This window comes from Neoarius graeffei, chromosome 21 (genome assembly GCF_027579695.1).
Source record: "Neoarius graeffei isolate fNeoGra1 chromosome 21, fNeoGra1.pri, whole genome shotgun sequence".
NCBI lineage: Eukaryota > Metazoa > Chordata > Actinopteri > Siluriformes > Ariidae > Neoarius > Neoarius graeffei.
In genome coordinates this window covers 45229392-45250305 of record NC_083589.1, presented here as the reverse complement: position 1 = coordinate 45250305, position 20914 = coordinate 45229392, and the positions used below count along the sequence as shown (strand labels likewise).

The 20914-nt window shown below is 43.1% G+C and overlaps 1 protein-coding gene across 1 annotated transcript in view; it reads left to right on the top strand.

Moving 5' to 3' along the window:
• The first annotated feature begins 18168 nt into the window (after positions 1 to 18168).
• The window catches only part of cdk17 (cyclin dependent kinase 17), a 93299-nt gene continuing 90553 nt past the window's right edge, over positions 18169 to 20914 (top strand). The window contains exon 1 of the mRNA XM_060903212.1: positions 18169 to 18491. The gene's annotated coding sequence lies outside the window, so the exon portion shown is untranslated. The remainder of the gene's footprint in view (positions 18492 to 20914) is intronic.

The following is a 20914-nucleotide window of genomic DNA, read 5'->3' as shown; positions in this document are numbered from 1 at the left end:
GTTATGTGGAGTTTCGGTGCTTGTCCTTGTAGTGTCTGCATGAGTTTCCTTGGGGTTCTCTGGTTTCAAAAATGTGTGTAAAATGAAGTGGCTAATGTCAATGGATGAATGGATGGATGGATGAATGAATGAAGGTGGATGGTGATCTCAGGGGTGGATTCAGTCATTTTGGGGCCTCAGACAAACACAGGCATGGGGACATCCACATCCCTTGTTCTCCCCCTTTTTCCATATGTAAGAAATACCTACTTGTACCTACTTCTTTCCACCAGTCTTCACACAGCAATGACATCCAAATATCTGGAATTGCATCTGTTAAAACAAAACCCACCCATGGTAAAATCTTATTTTCCTCAACAGTATGATCTCTTTATTGTAGGATTGTATGTTATTGTCCATTCACATGGAAGATCTGTCAGTGGGTGTCATCATTTACAGTGTCTTGCAAAAGTATTTATCCCCCTTGGTGTTTGTCCTGTTTTGCTGCACTACAAGCTGGAATTAAAATGGATTTTTGGAGGGTTAGCACCATTTGATTTACACAACATGCCTACCACTTTAAAGGTGCAAATTGTTTCTTTATTGTGACACAAACAATAATTAAGATGAAACCCCCCAGAAATCTGGAGTGTGCATAGGTATTCACCCCCTTTCATATGAAACCCCTAAATAAGAGCTGGTCCGAACTTCATAAGTCACATAATTAGTTGATTAAGATCCTCCTGTGTGCAATCAAAGTGTCACATGATCTGTCACATGATATCTGTATAAATCAACCTGTTCTGGAAGGACCCTGACTCTGCTACACTACTAAGTAAGCAACATGAAAACCAAGCCGCACTCCAAACATGTCAGAGACAAAGTTGTGAAGTATGGATCAGGCTTGGGTTATAAAAAAAATCCCAAAATTTGAATATCCCACAGAGCACCATTAAATCCATTATAGCAAAATGGAAAGAATGTGTCACCACTACAAACCTGACAAGTGAAGGCCGCCTACCAAAACTCACAGACCAGGCAAGGAGGGCATTAATCAGAGACAATTTCCACCTTTAAAGCTGTAGGTATGTTGTGCAAATTAAATGGTGCTACCCCCCCCCAATCAATTTTAATTCCAGCATGTAATACATCAAAACAGGACAAACACCAAAGGGGATGAATACTTTTGCAAGACACTGTACCTTGGTTTTCTAGCAGCTTCTTTGATAGAAGTTGTTTTTGGTACTCTGTCTTCATTTTTGTGTTACTAAAGTGAGAGGATATATTTATTCTATCCACATTCACTGGATATGAGCAATCGCGTGCTTTGATTGGCTACTCTACTACTAGGATATCAGCTCATATACCCTGAATAGAGAAAAACAAAATGGCGGAGTGTGTTGCTGAACTAACTGAGGAAGAAATAAAAACTCTCCTCAAAAACAAAACCCCAAACATTATCAAGTATTTAAAAGAAACAGAATAGCTAAAAGAATATAGTGTTAGGGTTTTGCTGGGATTCGAACCTGGTTCGTTGGTGTGATAATCCAGCAAACCCCCACTAGGCCACCAGGGGGATGACTCAAATGCAGAGGCGTGAGGCGGAAGTAGAAAAAGAATCAAAAGGTTTATTTAAACTATATACAGGGCAAAACAAAAGACAAAAAAAAAAAAAACAAAGAGTATAATCCAAAAGAAAAGCAAAGTGCAAAAATTCAAAAGCTAAGAAGATCAAAAAACACAGTACAAAGGAAACTGGAGATAAACATAACAGCACAAAGACTCCGTGACAAGAGGACTGAACTCAGGGGTATAAATAGACAAACTAATTAAGGACACAGGTGAAGATAATTAGGCAATTAACACAAAACACAGGAACAGTGGCGGCCTCTAGAGGCCAAAATAAACACGACATGAAAAGGAAATAACAGCGGCCTCTAGAGGCCAAAACAGTCCTAGTCCTAACAGGACCCCCCCCTCTAGGAGCGTCTCCTGACGTTCCCAGGGCGATCCGGATGGGCCGAATGGAAGTCCCGACATAGTTCTTTATCAAGGACATCCCGAGCAGGAACCCAGCAGCGCTCCTCAGGACCATAGCCCTCCCAGTCCACCAGATATTGCAACCCGCCGCGGACCCGGCGGGAGTCAAGCAGGCGATTCACAGTGAACACAGTCTGCCCCTGGAAGATGCGGGGGGGTGGGGGGTTCCTAGGGGCAGGGGCATACGTAGACGTCAGTACGGGCCGTAACAGGGAAACATGGAAAGTGGGGTTGATCCTCAGAGTCCGGGGCAACTGGAGCCGGTAGGAGACAGGGTTCACCCTGCGCACCACCTTGAAGGGGCCAATGTAGCGAGGAGCAAGCTTGCGGTTCTCCACCCGCAGTGGAAGGTCCTTAGTGGACAGCCAAACACGCTGCCCAGGGCGGAAAGCGTGTGCAGGTCTTCTATGGCGGTTGGCCTGAGTCTGGTTGGTTCTGGAGGTCTGTATGAGGGTCTTCCTGACCTTGCTCCAGGTCTTGCGACCTGGCTGAGAGAGGGAAAACAGTCTGCCACGAGGAGGGGTAGTCCCAGGGAGCAAGTCAATGGCACAGTCGTAGGCCCGGTGCGGAGGAAGAACGGCGGCCCTGCTCTTGCTGAATACCTCCTTGAGATCCCAGTACTCTGTGGGAACTTGAGATAACTCGGTGAGATCAGGGGGCTCGGCAGGAGACACAGGATAGCTAGAGAGCAGACAAGAGGCATGGCATGCAGGGCCCCATTCCACAACCTGGCTTGTTACCCAGTCTATGCGAGGGTTGTGGCGAGTAAGCCAAGGAAGGCCTAGAATAACTGGGAACTCAGGTGAAGGAATCAGGTGCAGGGATATTTCTTCCTTGTGACCTTGAGACTGGAGGAAGACTGGAGAAGTAACTTGGGTGACTCTTCCATCACCTAACGCTTGGCCATCGAGGGCAGACACAGACAGTGGGACTTCAAGAGGTGCAGTCGGAATATTGATGCTTTGGGCGAAGTGAATATCCATAAAGTTCCCAGCCGCCCCTGAGTCTATCAAAGCTTGACAAGAGTGGACAGACTCACCCCAGGAGATGGAGACCGGGATGTAGATTCCTTGGCCAGGGAGTCCGGGAGAGAGGGCAGGCCCCGTCACAACCCTCCCTCGGCTGGACGGGGCGGTCCTTTTCCCAAGAGTTCGGGACATGATGCTCGGAAGTGACCAGGCTTACCACAGTAGATGCAGCACTTGTCCCTCCTTCTGCGCTCCCTCTCAGATGCAGAGAGGCGAGTACGACCCACTTGCATGGGTTCTGGACAGTCACTGAAGGAGGTAGATGGTCTCCAGGTAGAGGTAGGGAGGCTGGGGGGGCTCAAGGCTTGGTGGCGTTCTCTCATCCTGTTGTCCAGACGAATAGCATGTGAGATGAGGGTTTCGAGGTCACTTGGGCATCCAATAGAGGCCAGACCGTCCTTGATGGGGTCAGACAGACCATGGTGGAAGGCTGACACCAGGGCAGTCTCGTTCCATCCACTTACTGCTGCGAGTGTTCGGAACGAGATGGCGTAATCTGCGACGCTTCCTCCTTGCCGGATGGACATGAGCTTTCGGGCTGCGTCGGTACTGATGTCTGCCTGATCGAAGACCCGAAGCATCTCTTCAGAAAACAGCTGGAAATCAAAGCACTCAGGTCCCTGTCTTTGCCAGATAGCAGTAGCCCAGGCTCGCGCCTTACCAGCTAATAAGGTGATCACAAAGGCAATCTTGCGGCGATCCGTAGTGTAGGTGGTAGGCTGAAGCTCAAAGGTGAGTTGACACTGGGTAAGGAACTCTCGGCACTCACTGTGCTTGCCGTCATACCTCTGTGGTGCAGGAAGGCTGGGCTCGCGAGGTGAAGGCAGCATTGCAGGAGGCACTGGAGCAGGAGTGGGAGCTGGATCAGGAGCAGGAACTGGATCAGGAGCAGGAGATGCAGGCAGAGATGTCAGCTGTGCCAGGGTTTTCCCAATTTGCTGAAGCAGTTCCTCGTGGCGAGCGAGGGCCTCACGTTGGCTGGTGAGCGTACGTCCATGAGCGTCCATGGTCGCTCCGAAGCGTGTCAAAGCTGCCATAATTCCCTGAAGGTTGGCCGGGTAGACAGTTGAAGCAGCCTCTGCTGAGTCGGTCATGACGGAGTCTTTCTGTTAGGGTTTTGCTGGGATTCGAACCTGGTTCGTTGGTGTGATAATCCAGCAAACCCCCACTAGGCCACCAGGGGGATGACTCAAATGCAGAGGCGTGAGGCGGAAGTAGAAAAAGAATCAAAAGGTTTATTTAAACTATATACACTATATACAGGGCAAAACAAAAGACAAAAAAAAAAAAACAGAGTATAATCCAAAAGAAAAGCAAAGTGCAAAAATTCAAAAGCTAAGAAGATCAAAAAACACAGTACAAAGGAAACTGGAGATAAACATAACAGCACAAAGACTCCGTGACAAGAGGACTGAACTCAGGGGTATAAATAAACAAACTAATTAAGGACACAGGTGAAGATAATTAGGCAATTAACACAAACACAAAACACAGGAACAGTGGCGGCCTCTAGAGGCCAAAATAAACACGACATGAAAAGGAAATAACAGCGGCCTCTAGAGGCCAAAACAGTCCTAGTCCTAACATATAGTGTTTTTTTTTTTAAATTTCTCCTCAATATCTCCTGTTCCATATTCCAGCCCAGTCGGTGGCAGTAATACACTTTAAGTTGGTTTGCCAACTGCCAAAAAAACCCTAAAGAAGATGAAGGAAACCCCCCCCCCCCCAAAAAAAAAAAAAAAAAAAAAAGACAACAAAATATGGAATAAAAATATTTGATGGTAAGAACGTATCTTTTTATTTTTCAATAATAATTATTATTATTATAGCATTTTTCACAAATTGCTACTGTAATTTCACCAGCTTGTTGACATTCTATTGGAAATGATTTTGTTGGACATTTTGTATAAAGTTTTTATTTATTGAATTTGCAAAAATAAAAATAAAAATGCTCTGTTTCTCAAAGTTACGGAGCCGTAGAGGGGACATGGTGAATAAAAAAATAACAAAGCGTGGGAACGACTTATAAGGCGTGTGCACGAGATATTAATGCGCGCGCACGAGTTATAACCCGTGCGCACGCTTTGCGGTAAGGCGTGCGCGCGGGTAGTTAAAAGTGAGGGGACGAGTTACAAATCGTTCCCTCGCTTTCATTAAGGCGTGTGCACGAGATATTAAATCGTTCCCTCGCTTTCATTAAGGCGTGAGCACGAGATATTAATACGTGCACTCGAGTTATAAAGGCGTGCGCACGGGTTATTAAAAAGTGAGGGAACGTCTTAAAACGCGTTCCCTCGGTTTATATCCAAGGCGTGGGAATGATATCCTATGTCGTTCCCTCGACTTATTAAAATATTCCCACAATATCCTTGTTTTCGTTGATCTCGTTGCCTACACACACACACGTACACACAGGCTGTAGGTCACCATGGTAGCTCCGGAAATACTAGACGCTATTTTATTATATTTTAATACTGGACTCAGATACACAGAAATCCTCGATGCACTGGCATCCCAATATGGCTTTATTATCAGAGGTGTCAAGTAACGAAGTACAAATACTTCGTTACTTTACTTAAGTAGAAATTTTGATACTTTCTACTTTACTGGAGTAATAACTTTTCAACCTACTTTTTATCTCTACTCGTTACATTTTCAAGCATTTACTTTTACTTCGTTACGTTTATAATAGTCTCGTTACTTGCATTTCATTGCGCCAATCTTTATATTACTTATATTACTTTGTCCACCTAATAAACTGCCACTCAGGGCGCTCCAAGCACACAGCAATCAGAGCTCTGACTTCAACACCGTTAGTAAATTGCGGGCTCTCGTTCGTTTGTCAGGAGTGGAATTCCCCCCCCCCCCCCCCCCCACGAACCATGCGGCATTCTCTTTTCTGAGTCAGGTTAAGTTTACAAACGCAGTTATGGTATCTTGGTGGGTGTTAGTGAGTAAAGTGACAGGTCTTAGCTTAGTAAACGTTATATGAGCTTGTAGTGTGTCGGCATTCCAGCGGCCGCCCTTTCTCTCCTCGCCTGTGTTCAGCCTCGCATTGCTGGAACACAAACATTCTGTTGACTTCTCTCGGTGAGCCAGTAACTAGTAGGGATGAGAAAGTGTTTTTCTTGCATTTTAACTGGAACCTGCTGCCTCTACTGCACGTCTCATATGAAAAAGAAAAAAACTGTAATTTTACAGTAGTGTTAGTGTAGTATTCATTCATTCATTCATTCATTCATTCATAGCATTCAAATACTGTATTATTACTGCCGTTTAGACAGTGAATGCAATGCAACTTTGGACACAAAATGATTGCCAGCATACTGCAAAAATATTGCGTTATACAATATTTTGGACATTACAATGCTGCAATCTTTTCAAATAAATCGTATTACTTTAGTTGTTTTTTCCATCTGTGTGGATCAGTAGGATGGGGTGATGTGGTCGAGACATGTTTGTGTGTGTGTGTGTGTGTGTGTGTGTGTGTGTGTGTGTGTGTGTGTTAATATATACATTTTCAATAAAAAGGTTTTGATAACTTACTTCTGAGGTATGAAGTTTTACACCATTACAACACTTACAGACAACAAGTCATTATTACTTGTGCTCCATGAAACACATTTTAATGGGTCAGGAGAATGGACTGTATGTGGACTTCTAGGCTGCGCCTTTGTCCTTAATAGCATTTTTTCCTCTTTCATTACTTTTACTTTTGTACTTTAAAGTAGTTTAGAAATCAGTATACTTTTTACTTTTACTTGAGTAAAAAGCTTCAGTTGATACTTTTACTTCATGAAAAGTATTTCTAAACCATAGTATCTATACTTCTATTTGAGTAATAAATGGTAATACTTTTGACACCTCTGTTTATTATCAGTCTGAGACACCTCAAGAGAGTTCTGAGAGAGAATGGGCTTCGCCGTCGTAGTTTTTCTGACCTAGGAACGACTATAGATTTCATCATCAGCCAACTAAATAGCCCAGGTCGCCTCCACGGGTACCGCTGGATGCACGCAAAGTGCCTGGAACATGGCATTCAGGAAAAAACAGAGGATGTACGGATTATCCTTCAACTACTGGACCCAGAGAGTGTTGCGCTACGCCGTCGTCGTACACTTCAGCGCAGACAGTACTTTTCCAAAGGACCCAATTTCATTTGGCATGTCGATTCTTATGACAAACTAAAACCGTTCGGAATCTGCATAAACGGATGCATAGACGGGTTTTCCCGTATAGGATCGTCTGGCTGAAAGCCGCACACACAAGTAGTAACCCGCGAGTGATTGGCAGTTACTATGTGGATGCAGTGGAGAGGTTAGGTGGATGCCCGAGAACTGATTTTGGAACTGAGAATGTGACTGTGCGAGACATCCAGAAGTTCTTCAGGCGTGACGGAGAAGACGACAGGGCAGGGGACCGAAGCTACATCTCCGGGGCCAGCACTGCAAATCAGCGTATTGAATCTTGGTGGGGCCAGCTGCGTAGACAAGGGGCTGAATACTGGATCGAGTTCTTCGGAGAGCTGAAGAACTTCTGGATGTCTCGCACAGTCACATTCTCAGTTCCAAAATCAGTTCGCACGATTCTCGGGCATCCACCTAACCTCTCCACTGCATCCACATAGTAACTGCCAATCACTCGCGGGTTACTACTTGTGTGTGCGGCTTTCAGCCAGACGATCCTATACGGGAAAACCCGTCTATGCATCCGTTTATGCAGATTCCGAACGGTTTTAGTTTGTCATAAGAATCGACATGCCAAATGAAATTGGGTCCTTTGGAAAAGTACTGTCTGCGCTGAAGTGTATACGACGACGGCGTAGCGCAACACTCTCTGGGTCCAGTAGTTGAAGGATAATCCGTACATCCTCTGTTTTTTCCTGAATGCCATGTTCCAGGCACTTTGCGTGCATCCAGCGGTACCCGTGGAGGCGACCTGGGCTATTTAGTTGGCTGATGATGAAATCTATAGTCGTTCCTAGGTCAGAAAAACTACGACGGCGAAGCCCATTCTCTCTCAGAACTCTCTTGAGGTGTCTCAGACTGATAATAAAGCCATATTGGGATGCAAGTGCATCGAGGATTTCTGTGCATCTGAGTCCAGTATTAAAATATAATAAAATAGCGTCTAGTATTTCCGGAGCTACCATGGTGACCTGCAGCCTGTGTGTACGTGTGTGTGTGTAGGCAACGAGATCAACGAAAACAAGGACATTGTGGGAATATTTTAATAAGTCGAGGGAACGACATAGGATATCATTCCCACGCCTTGGATATAAACCGAGGGAACGCGTTTTAAGACGTTCCCTCACTTTTTAATAACCCGTGCGCACGCCTTTATAACTCGAGCGCACGTATTAATATCTCGTGCTCACGCCTTAATGAAAGCGAGGGAACGATTTAATATCTCGTGCACACGCCTTAATGAAAGCGAGGGAACGATTTGTAACTCGTCCCCTCACTTTTAACTACCCGAGCGCACGCCTTAACGCAAAGCGTGCGCACGGGTTATAACTCGTGCGCGCGCATTAATATCTCGTGCACACGCCTTATAAGTCGTTCCCACGCTTTGTTATTTTTTTATTCACCATGTCCCCTCTACGGCTCCGTACAAAGTCCATTGAATGAATACATATAATATTTATTGAATTTGCAAAAATAAAAATAAAAATGCTCTGTTTCTCAAAGTCCATTGAATGAATACATATAATAAAACAGTTATTCCACTCAATCTCGTCGTACATGGCTTATAGCCGACTCGGTGCTATGCACCTTATCGGCTATCAACTCATGTATGACTCACTAACATGGAATAACTGTTTAATATATGTATAGCAGGGGTTTTCAAAGTGTGGGAGAGTCAGCCCCCCCCCCAGAGAGCAAATAAACAACAGCGCCCCCTTACAATTTTTGTTGTTGCTATCCTTAATGTTCCATTCGTATTTAAATAAAAAAGGTTGTTGTACACATTTTAATTTTTTTGTTTTACACATTTTAAACATCTGTGCTTTTTTTTTAAAAAAACATCTTGTTTTACACATTTTAAACATCTCATAGCATCGTTAGCTAGCACCTCTTGGCAGACAACACACTGTGGCAGTGGAGCATCTTCAGATCCAGTCCATGAAAATCCAAACTTTAAATAATCATGGTCATACTTCCTTCTTTTTTTTGCTTGGCCCAGACTCTGTCTCCTCACTCACTGTAGCTTTAGGTACTAAAAATCGATCCATTTTGTCTCTGGCAAAGGCTAGCTGAAGTTCGCTAAATGTCCGCAATAGTCAGTCCCCCCAGGATTTCGCGGGCCTTTTTTGTGATTGTCTCATCTCATCTCATTATCTCTAGCCGCTTTATCCTGTTCTACAGGGTCGCAGGCAAGCTGGAGCCTATCCCAGCTGACTACGGGCAAAAGGCGTGGTATATATAGCCTGGGCCCGCCCATCCTAAGCGTGACGCAACATGAGGGCCTGTTGTGAGCTTAGTCTGGCAAGGCAAGCTATCTACAGCTCTTCCAAGCTCCCGAAAAATTGGGAGCCAATCAACTTTGAGCATCTCCAACGGCCCTGGGTAGAGGCATGTTCAAGGCAGTGATGTAGTAGAACTGCGACCGGAAGCCATAGATTGTTTACAGAATCTATGCCGGAAGCGCTTCATTCACTAGAAACATTACAAACATGGAGCAGCGGCAAGCCTTTGACACAGCGGTAGATGCTGTATTGAAAGCAACGGGAAGTTCTCATTGAAAACGGAGCAAAGAGCAGCCCGGGAGGTATTTATGTTCTTCCTGTTACTCAAGCAGTTTCCGTCGCGTCACATACATCAGAGGAAAGAGTGATGTGATTGGTTTAAGCTTCATCACAGCCTTTTCTGGCTTTGACCAGTAGCAAACTGAGGCATTTCAGGGAGGCGGGTCAACCACGCCTTTGGGAAACGGTTGGGCTTAATATCTTTACCAGACCAAATGCTCGCAGAGCTTTGAAGTCGCGTTAGCCAGACTAGGGTATATATGTCTATGGTCTGAATAGTAACTTATTCTGGTTATTTTTCCTCACGTTGCGCCCCCCCCGAAGAACTCTGGCGCCCCCTAGGGGAGGCGCGCCCCACACTTTGAAAAGCCCTGATGTATCTTTGAGTGGTGAATATACAAGTGAATAAAGTGAATGAGTGAAATATTTTTCAACACGAGAAGATAAACTTCATATCTTTGCACCACCATGTAATGTTCTTCATATTATATAAACACACACACACACACACACACACACACACAAAAGTAAGTTAATCAAAAGAATTTTAATTTTGAACCAGTTTGTCATTTTGACAACTGATGTTTAGTCAGCGGGAAAATACTGGGAGTGACATCATTGGAGTGAAATATCAGGAATTATTATACATACAGGACACTTTTTTTATGGAATAAAACATGTAAAAGCAGGTTTTATTCATTTGATTTGATAGCATGCAATATTCTTAGCATATCGCTTATCCTACATGTATTACATCACTCTCCCCAATGGAGAATAAGCATTGAATATGGTTTATGATATTGCATGGATGTCAAGACAACATGACGTCACACCTCGGAGACGTAAAACTTCCATGCTAGCGAGCGACTGTGACAATTTGTAAACAAACATGGTTGCCAGGTTTGCTTCATTAAATATGGAAAATTTTGAGAGAATTTTAAAAGAGAAAGATGCATTGAACACCCAAAAGGAATGTGTATGTATTATAATAATAGTATTGGCTGGCTTTTTTTTGTGATATATCAGATATGTTCCATTCATCTTGCATGATACTGAAAGAGTCAAAGACGAGTTCAGTATCATGCTAGCTGAATGGAGTATATCTGATATAGCATGAAAAAAAGCCAGTAAATATTATTTAAATAAGTCACTCAGATCTGCAATGCATTTTGTATGAAAAATGCAAGTTTTTCAACACAAGAAGATGAACTTCATGTCTTCAAGCCATGTGATTTTCTTTTTATTCTCTAGATGCGTTCACAAACAAAAAGTACCCAAATTTATCAAAACAATTCATTGATTACCTCACGAGTGACATATTAATCAAATATATCATGCACTGAGAGGCTCCATTTGAAATTATGGATTCTCTGAGGTGACTGGCATCATACTATTTTCTGAGGGGCACAGACTATACCAGTCACAATCTTCACGAGGTAGTCACTACATTACAGACGCTCTTATCCAGAACAATGTACGACAAGATACAAGGTCCTTTAGAGGACCACATTGGAAATAAGTGCATTTATACTTTTATGTGTTATTTATACTTGTTTTCTATATGTATGAATTTTACCAAATCAATCCATACTATACCAAGCTCGGCAATTTGTAGTGGGAGGAAACCCATGCAGAGAAAATGCAAACTCCACACAGAAAGCCTCCCCCCATCAGCCATGAGGCTTGAACCCAGAACCTTTTTGCTGTGAGGCGACAGCACTAACCACTGCACCACCGTACAGTGAGACCATGGAATATTCCAGTGTTGTGGAAACTGGGGGTGGGGGTGATCCGTTTATGAATTCAGCATTCTGAAGCCATTTTAGCAAATGGATTTTTAGAAAGATGTATTTATTGAAAAGTAATTTAAAAAAGATAAATTCTTAACAATAAATGTATGAGACGTTTTATGGGGCCCCTAGTAGCTTGGAGCCTGAGGCACTTGCCTATCTTTGCCTAATGGTCAGTCCGCCTCTGGGTGACCTCTAGATCAGGGGTTTTCAAAGTGTGGGAGAGTCCCCCCCTCGGAGAGCAAATAAACAACAGCGCCCCCCCCCCCCCCCCCCACACACACACACACAATTTTTGTTGTTGCTATACTTAATGTTCCATTCGTATTTTTAAAAAAAATGGTTGTTGTACACATTATTTTTTTCTTTTTCACATTTTAAACATCTGTGCTTTTTAAAACATCTTGTTTTACACATTTTAAACATCTCATAGCATCGTTAGCTAGCACCTCTTAGCAGACAACACACTGTGGCAGTGGAGTATCTTCAGATCCAGTCCATGAAAATCCAAACTTTAAATAATCGTGGTCATACTTCCTTCTTTTTCCAGTCCCCCAGGATTCCGTGGGCCTTTTTTGTGATTGTTGCGGGCTAAAATGTCTGATGTTGCGGGGGTTTCCAAAAAAATTGCGATGAAAGTTGCGGTGTTTAGGTTTTTGTTGCGATTACATTGCGGGAGGAAGTGAAAGTTGCGAGAAATTGTTGCGATTTTCTCTTTTTGTGATTAAAATTGAGTGATATGTTAAATATTAAGTTATTACTGAAAAACTATTGATTAAAAAAACAAAGACACTGAGAAATGGTCCTATAAACAACTTTACCAATATAAAAGATTACCAGGACTGCAAAAATGCAAAAAAAATAGGCTTTACTTATCCAAATGCACCTGTTGGTTCAAAAGTTAAAGTGCATAGAACCTCACAGCACAACATGAAGTTACCTTAAAATATAATATAAATGCCTCAGCTTTCATGTAAGAAAAAAAAACTATTAATACTAGTACTGTGTGCAGGCAGTCTCTCCTGAAGACTAAATTAAACAATAATTATAAACTAATAAAATAAATGGCTCAGGCTTCATAGAAGAAAAAAAAACAATTTGAACAGAATCTCACAGTATGATGCTGAAGCTGCTTAAACAATGGAAAATAAAATACCATTTTGGCAAAAATGTTGGCATCCATTAATTTCTTGTATTAAGTAAAAAAAAATAAAGTGCACACAGTCCTTCACTGTAAACATAACACACTTTCAGTAACAGAATTTAAGCCTATATAAACACTGACTCACACATCATGCAATGTTGCCAGATACTGCTGACGTTTTCCAGTCCAAAATATGTTCAAAACCCGCCAAAAAGCACTTGAAACCGCCCAATCTGGCAACACTGCGCGCATGCTGCTTCTCTTGAACGTATACACGGAAGTAAGGCGGAAGGTAGTTTGTTGACGTCACCTCAAGACGACGCCAACGATTGGTCAAATTTGCGGGAAAGTTGCGGTGATTGGATATAATTGCAACACCGCCCTGAATTCGCGGGGATTGGTTGAATTTGCGCTGTAGTTGCAAATCGCAACATCCTGGAGGCTCTGTTTTTTTGCTTGGCCGTCTCCTCACTCCCTGTAGCTTTAGGTACTAAAAATCGATCCATTTTGTCTCTCACGTTGCGCCCCCCCTGAAGAACTCTGGCGCCCCCCGGGGGGGGGCGCGCCCTACACTTTGAAAAGCCCTGCTCTAGATGATTCAAGATTCAAAGATTTTTATTGTCAATTCACTATATATCCAGGACATACAGGAGAATTGAAATGCCGTTTCTCACCCTACTTGTAAAATCATCCATCCATCCATCCATCCATTATCTGTAGCCGCTTATCCTGTCCTACAGGCAAGCTGGAGCCTATCCCAGCTGACTATGGGCAAGAGGCGGGGTACACCCTGGACAAGTCGCCAGGTCATCGCAGGGCTGACACATAGAGACAAACAACCATTCACACCTACGGTCAATTTAGAGCCACCAATTAACCTAACCTGCATGTCTTTGGACTGTGAGGGAAACTGGAGCACCCAGAGGAAACCCACGCAGACAGGAGGAGAACATGCAAACTCCACACAGAAAGGCCCTCGCCGGCCACTGCACTCGAACCCAGGACCTTCTTGCTGTGAGGCGACAGTGCTAACCACTACACCACCGTGCCGCCCACTTGTAAAATCAGATTTAAAAATATATATATATTTTATATAAATTAATTCAAGCCATCCAGCATGGTGGTGTAGTGGTTAGCACTGTTGCCTCACAGTAAGAAGGTCCTGGGTTCGAGTCCAGTGGCCAGCGAAGGCCTTTCTGTGTGGAGTTTGCATGTTCTCCCCATGTCTGCATGGGTTTCCTCTGGGTGCTCCAGTTTCCCCCCACGGTCCAAAGACATGCAGGTTAGGCTAATTGGTGGCTCTAAATTGACCGTAGGTGTGAATGTGAGTGTGAATGCTTGTTTGTCTCTATGTGTCAGCCCTGTGATGACCTGGCGACTTGTCCAGGGTGTACCCTGCCTCTTACCCATAGTCAGCTGGGATAGGCTCCAGCTTGCCTGCAACCCTGTAGAACAGAATAAGTGGCTACAGATAATGGATGGATGGATGGATGGATGGAATTAGCCTAATTTGGACTGTGGGGCAAACCGGAGCACCTGGAGGAAACCCACATGGACATGGTGAGAACATGCAAACTCCACACAGAAAGGCCCTTGTTGGCTGCTGGGCTCAAACCCAGGACCTTCTTGCAAACCACTATACCACCGTGCCACCCACTAGTAAAATCAGATTTTAAAAAATATATATACAATGGTGCTTGAAAGTTTGTGAACCCTTTAGAATTTCCTATATTTGGAACCTTTATTTAAACAACAACAGGGTAGTCCAATCAGTGGCAAAATGCCTCTGCTATCAAAAGGAGCCCTGTTATACACACATATACATCTTACAACAAACAAAAACCACAAAAAACCCAATTATAATAAAATTTGACTACATTATTTACAATATATATTCAATATTCAATCTAACAATAAGTACAAAAAAGCTAAAATATAAAAGGATTATTAAATGTATAAAAGTATAATTATATTGGAATAGACCCCTCCCGAATTCGCCCGGACGCCCACAAAACAAAGGCCAAAAGCCAAGACTGAACCAACTACCCATCAAAGCCAACCTCGACCCGTGACCACCGCTCCGCGAGCATCCAAGTGAATCCGGGAAAGGTCAAATAATCATCAACTATAGTTGTAACCTATTAAAAATTATACATCCATGATAATAAAATGATTTCTTAGCCAGCTCGGTTCTTACCCTTGGTAAATGTAACATATTGCTTTGTCTAGTGAACCTGTTGTGTATGGCATTATTAAAAGTAAAATGATTTCCAAAAAATTGCGGGCAACTCCCATTAATACATTTCTTAAAAAGTTTGAACACGTGGTCGTCACGCCTATTTTGTAGGGTGGACCAATGAACTGCATCTAAGGCCCTATCACTCTCACCTATTCTAGTAACTATCCTTGCAGCACGCCACTGAAATCTCCGATACCACAGCACCCCCATACATTATCACAGTATTCAAGAACAGGGCGAATGAAAGATGTATACATAATATTCGCACAGTGTAACGTTAAATTATTCCTTATGTGCCCTAGCATACCCAGCCTTTTGCCAGCCTTAGATAATATATACTGGATATGGGAATTCCATGAAAGGCATTCATCAAAAATAATTCCCAAATATTTAAATTCAAATGCACGTTTAATAGGGTGACCACTAAATAGTATATTAAAATCAGAAACCTGTAAAAGCTTAACATAAGTTCCAAATAGCATGGACTCGGTTTTTGTGACATTTAGAAACAAGCTATTTTCACCAAGCCAAGATCCAGCCAACTCAAGGTCAACATTAAGCTTTCCTTCAATTATAGATGCAGTTGAACCAGAACAAAACAAAACAGTATCGTCTGCATACATAAGTATGTTGCATTGCCTAACGACAACTAAATCATTGATATAGATAACAAAAAGGAGAGGAACGAGTATTGAGCCCTGAAGCACACCAGAAATAATGGGCTCAGATTCTGATAATACTTCTTGAAAGTGAACAATCTGAGTTCTACCACAAAGGTAGTTTTCAAACCACTTATATTCTCGATCCATAATTCCCAAGGCAGACAACTTATGTACCCGTATGGCATGATCAACACTATCGAAGGCCTTGCGAAAATCGATAAAAACTGCCCCTGTCATATGACCTTGATCGACATTCCTACGTGTAGTGTCTGCAAATAATAATGCCATAGACTCGGTCGAATACGCCTTCCTAAAACCACATTGATATGGACTCAAGATCTTATTCTGGTTCAGATATTCATAAAGCTGAGCATGAACTGCCCTTTCTAACAATTTAGACGTAGTAGGAAGGATAGAAATAGGTCTATAATTATCCATATCCTCAGCCCTTCCTGTCTTAAACAGGGGAATAACACATGCACTTTTCCAATCATCAGGAACTTTACCTTGACATAAAGATGCGTTAATTATTTCTGTTATTGGCTTGGTAACAATATCAGCAGTGTCTTTAAGTAGACGTGGAGAAATATTATCAAGACCGACGGACTTGCCATTTCTTAACTTTCGAAGCTGCAAATGAATAGAACTCTCGGAAACGCTCTTAAATTGAAATGATGGTCGATTCACTTGAGGTGAACTAAAAGTTTTCACATTAAACGTGCTGTGAATAGTAGTTACTAAATCCCCTGTAGGATCTAAAAGACGAGCTACAACATCAGCAATATTTCTGCATAAATATGACCTAAAACATCATCAGATTTTCACACAAGTCCTAAAAGTAGACAAAGAGAACCCAGTTAAACAAATGAAACAAAAATATTATACTTGGTCATTTACTTATTGAGGAACATGAGCCAATATTACATATCTGTGAGTGGCAAAAGTATGTGAACCTCTAGGATTAGCAGTTAATTTGAAGGTGAAATTAGAGTCAGGCGTTTTCAATCAATGGGATGACAATCAGGTGTGAGTGGGCACCCTGTTTTATTTAAAGAACAGGGATCTATCAAAGTCTGATCTTCACAACACATGTTTGTAGAAGTGTATCATGGCACGAACAAAGGAGATTTCTGAGGACCTCAGAAAAAGCATTCTTGATGCTCATCAGGCTGGAAAAGGTTACAAAACCATCTCTAAAGAGTTTGGACTCCACCAATCCACAGTCAGACAGATTGTGTACAAATGGAGGAAATTTAAGACCATTGTTACCCTCCCCAGGAGTGGTCAACCAACAAAGATCACTCCAAGAGCAAGACGTGTAATAATCGACGAGGTCACAAACGACCCCAGGGTAACTTCTAAGCAACCGAAGGCCTCTTCTCACGTTAGCTAATGTTAATGTTCATGAATCCACCATCAGGAGAACACTGAACAACAATGGTGTGCATGGCAGAGTTGCAAGGAGAAAGCCACTGCTCTCCAAAAAGAACACTGCTGCTCATTTGCAGTTTTCTAAAGATCACGTGGACAAGCCAGAAGGCTATTGGAAAAATGTTTTGTGGATGGATGAGACCAAAATAGAACTTTTTGGTTTAAATGAGAAGCGTTATGTTTGGAGAAAGGAAAACACTGCATTCCAGCATAAGAACCTTATCCCATCTGTGAAACATGGTGGTGGTAGTATCATGGTTTGGGCCTGTTTTGCTGCATCTGGGCCAGGACGGCTTGCCATCATTGATGGAACAATGAATTCTGAATTATACCAGCGAATTCGAAAGGAAAATGTCAGGACATCTGTCCATGAACTGAATCTCAAGAGAAGGTGGGTCATGCAGCAAGACAACGACCCTAAGCACACAAGTCGTTCTACCAAAGAATGGTTAAAGAAGAATAAAGTTAATGTTTTGGAATGGCCAAGTCAAAGTCCTGACCTTAATCCAATCGAAATGTTGTGGAAGGACCTGAAGCGAGCAGTTCATGTGAGGAAACCCACCAACATCCCAGAGATGAAGCTGTTCTGTACGGAGGAACGGGCTAAAATTCCTCCAAGCCGGTGTGCAGGACTGATCAACAGTTACCAGAAACGTTTAGTTGCAGTTATTGCTGCACAAGGGGGTCAAACCAGATACTGAAAGCAAAGGTTCACATACTTTTGCCACTCAGAGATATGTAATATTGGATCATTTTCCTCAATAAATAAATGACCAAGTATAATATTTTTGTCTCATTTGTTTAACTGGGTTCTCTTTATCTACTTTTAGGACTTGTGTGAAAATCTGATGATGTTTTAGGTCATATTTATGCAGAAATATAGAAAATTCTAAAAGGTTCACAAACTTTCAAGCACCCATGTGTGTATAATATAGTTTAAAAAAAATTAATTCAAGCTATCATTCAAAGTTTTGACAGCAGAGGGAGCACTTTATCGGGAAATATTTCCTAAATTGAATTACGCCGCTCTTCCTGCAGGAGGCGCTGTTTATCTGTTTAACTAGCATTAATAATAAAGACAGGCTTTTCCACTTCCTCTCATGTCGCCTCACTAGGCGGAGGCGTCAGTAGAGACGGGCAGTAACCCGCTCCGACCTGTGTGTCAGTCTACGCCGGAGTTCAACCCGAGCCTGTTTTAACACCAAAAACCCGTGAGAGCGGTGTCACAAACGGAGTCGTTTGGGTTTTGTGTGAAATGTTCTGAGTGCATGTTTAAGCGCTGAGGCAGTCACGGTCCCCAAAAACCGCGATAATAAACAATACCCGCGCGCGAGGAGCGGTGTGTGTGGAGAGAAAAGACGGCATCCGGCCTGCGCGAGAGAAGAAGCCGAGGGCTGGGACTCTGCTCTCAGCGGCTCTTTTCGTTTCTGGTAAGTGTGAGATTGATAGCATTTTTAGCTACTCGTGTTTCATGTTGTTTTTTGTTGCTAAGCTAATACCGCCCCCGGATACCGTGTACCGTCCAGGCGACCGTGTCACCGCGGGTTAGACTGTAGCATAGCAGCAGCTTTCACTGAGTTAGCGTCATTCCGTCCATTTAAACACCTGAAAACATGACTCCTGTCGGCTTTATTTACCACAGGAAACATATTTATGTTCCTGTCGGGTATTTTTTCATTTGGTGGGTAGAATGAAAGCTGTTTACTAAAACAAACCGAAAAAAAGGTATTTATTCAGCCGTTAGCTGCTGAATTCCGTCGCTCCGGTACAAAATACCGATTCTGTACAGAAACATGTGAAGGGAAGACATTGTGGCAGGTTTGTGTGTGTGTGTACACTAAATGCAAGTCCTGTGTCAAAGCACTCTGTAAAGGTGGGATATGGCTTATAGTTTTAGACAGACAGACAGACAGACAGGATCCCTGTGTTGTTGTAGTTTAATTTCCCTGAATTTAATGACCACCATATGACGTTTATTCTTCCTCTTTCACCATAACAGGAATTTAAATTCTCAGCCTTTTTAATAACAAGGCCTGCTTTAAGAAAGAGAGAAAGAAAACACAACTTTATTCATCACACACTTGTGAAATTCCTCTCTGAAGCAGTGAACACACACACACACACACCCGGAGCAGTGGGCAGCCATGCTAAAGTCAGTGTCTCTCTGGGCTGTGACTAGTTGGAGACACAACAATTGCGATAAAATATGCGAATTAGCGACAATTTTCACTTGGAATCACATTGAATTGATATTCGCATATTTTATCACAATTGTTGTGTCTCCAACTAGTCACAACCCAGTGAGGTACTGGCTGAACTCGGACTTCCTGTCTCACGGAAACTGACTTGAGAAGGGTTTGTGACGGCTTTGCGACACGTTTGCAGCTATTTTGAGAGAGATTTTGTTGTGCTAATTTTTGAACATGTTCAGAATTTTAGCGGCGAAGGAGCGACACTTTGCGACTCATGCGAGGAAATTGAGAAGCCCTGCGAGTGTTTCAAGACACTTTTGAAACTCTCTCGTGAATGACTTTCGCAGTTTGTCGCAAGCTGTCGCAGCCTACACTACGTTCAGACTGCACCCTGAAACGACCCGTATCCGATTTTTTTTGCCCGTATACGACCTGTATCCGATCTGTTATTGACAATCTGAATGACACAGATCCGATTTTTTTCACATGCGACCCGGGCCGCTTGGATATGTGGTCCTAATTTCGATGCATATCCGTTATTTTCACATGCGACTGCAGTCTGACCGGACAGGTCGCATTCATGTGACCTACACGTCATCAACAAGAGACAAACGTCACTATTCTGCGTTGGCTAATCCCGCCTCTTTGGTGGAAAACAGCAATTTGCGCATGCGGGACACTTTTGGGTCGTTTTCCGTTCATATTGGAGATTGCATACAAGTCTCATATAATTGGTAATGTGAACGGCCTAACAAAAAAATCGGATTTCACAACAAATCGGATATGGGTCGTTTCAGGTTGCAGTCTGAACGTAGTGCTAGTGAGATACTGGCTGAACTCAGACTTCCTGTCTCATGGAAACTGACTTGAGAAGGGTTCGTGACGGCTTTGCGGCTATTTTGAGAGAAATTTTGTCGCGCTGATTTTTTGAACATGTTCAAAATTTCAGCGATGAAGGAGCGACACTTTGCGAGGAAATTGAGAAGCCCTGCGAATGTTTCAAGACACTTTTGAAACACTCTCGTGAATGACGTTCGCAATTTGTCGCAAGCTGTCGCAGCCCAGTGAGATACTGGCTTAATGGCGCCCGAGGAGAGAGCAGTTGGGAGTTAGGTGCCTTGCTCAAGGGCACCTCAGCCCAAGGCCATCCCATATTAACCTAACCGCATGTCCTTGGACTTTGTGGGAAACCAGAGCACCCGGAGGAAACCCATGCAGACAGAGAACATGCAAACTCCACACAGAAAGGCCCTCACCGGCCGCTGGGCTCGAACCCAGAACCTTCTTGCTGTGAGGCGACCGTGGTAACCACTTATACCACCGTGCTGCCCTTTATGATGGCATCCAGAGGCACTGGAGAGCAAATTAAGGAAAGAGTAACTCTTGCTTTACAACAAAGTGGTATCCAGCATTCTGAGCTGTTATACAGTCTGTGCTGTTCATTTTGTTGACTGATAGATGTGTGTGTGTGCTGCCAGTGAAGCATGGACAAACATTGATGTGAACCCTGGACAAACACTGATGCTCAACACTGAGGCTGTGTATTTCACTCTGTAAACTGGAATACTGGATATGGATGAACATGTTAAGCAATGTGTTTGTGTGTGTGTGAGAGAGAGAAAGAGAGAATGAATGAATGAATTACTGCTGGTGTCAGAATG